The sequence below is a fragment of the Saprolegnia diclina genome, assembly GCF_000281045.1.
Source record: "Saprolegnia diclina VS20 unplaced genomic scaffold supercont1.85, whole genome shotgun sequence".
NCBI lineage: Eukaryota > Oomycota > Saprolegniomycetes > Saprolegniales > Saprolegniaceae > Saprolegnia > Saprolegnia diclina.
The window spans coordinates 145,340-146,653 of NW_008246152.1; positions in this window are offsets into that span (position 1 = coordinate 145,340).

A 1,314-nucleotide genomic window follows, 5' to 3' on the forward strand; every position below is an offset into this window, starting at 1 on the left:
GACACGTACAAGCACAAGATTCACGAAGACAGCGCGCGCCCGGTCCAGCCGCTCTACGGCCGCAAGGTCACGCTCTTCCAGTCCCCATAAGACCTCGTCGAGTCCCTGTCAACACGACTCTTTTCATTTTCGTTGTATATGACCTTGGAAAGCATCATGTGGTGGCATACTATGGCGCATTGGGTTTTGAACTCACACGGGTTGAACGCACCATCGGCGCGTCGAACGATTTGGATCGACACTTGACGGCAGCCGATGTACTCAAGCTCAACAGTTTTTCAAATGGAGCGCTCGATATACCATGTGGAAGACGATGCTTGAAGATAGGACGAGCCGCAAGAGCGAATCTTGTGCAAGGTAAAATTGAAAAACGCGTTAAGGACGTACATTTACAGTATGTTCTAGATAGTAGGCACAACAATGGACATACTAGTACTAGTATTGAACAAGATTCTTGTCGCCACGACAACGGCAATCGAGCCGCGTCGCAACACACGCTTGCGCTGAGCTTGTGGGCTGGGTTGTCACGCGAGCCTTTAACCGTTCCTCGTCATGTGCCTTGCCGCACGGTGTGCCCTTACGATGCGGAAAGGCGTCCCCAAATCTCCGGATGCATCACCACAGAAGGGAGTCATAACCCCAAACGATCGATTCACCGAGGCCAAAGCGCACAAGCGAACCCGAAGACAGGAAGTTTCAAGCTCACGTCCAACGAATGTATGCAGTCGAAGCAAGCGTACGTCCAAAAATCACAAAATGCTCTTGATAAAACGAATCCTATCCGATCCAAAACGCTCGAAGCAATGGAGTGGTGCGACAGATCTTGTTGTACTTGGTTCGAATGGGTGTACCTACAGGGGCAATGCGCACTCTTCAACACACGTAGCTGCAGAATCCGGGTCTTATTCATTGTCACAGGTATATAGGAGAAGTTGTTGAAATGAGTTATTAACATGCAATTATATAGTGAAGATGGTGGACTTCCTAGAGCGCTCGTGAGGTTTGGCCGGTACGTCAAGCTGGGGGCGCATGGTCAGGGCTCGGGATTGAGTTGGGAATGAGGTAGCGAGCACACCAAGGATCGGCGCGTAGGGCATGGAGCGACTCATCAAGCGAAGGCACCACGGCGCGGCGGGCCAAGTGCCGGATATGCAATCGCGAGACAGTGGCGGCTTTGATCGCGAGCGCAGCAGCGGGAAGGGGCGTCAATGTCGTGCGAAACACGCGGTTGTTACGTTCAAGCCAAAGACTGTACCAAACGCAAGCGCGCAGGATCGGCCAGAGGGCACGGATGGTCGGCTTGTGGGCTGAGAA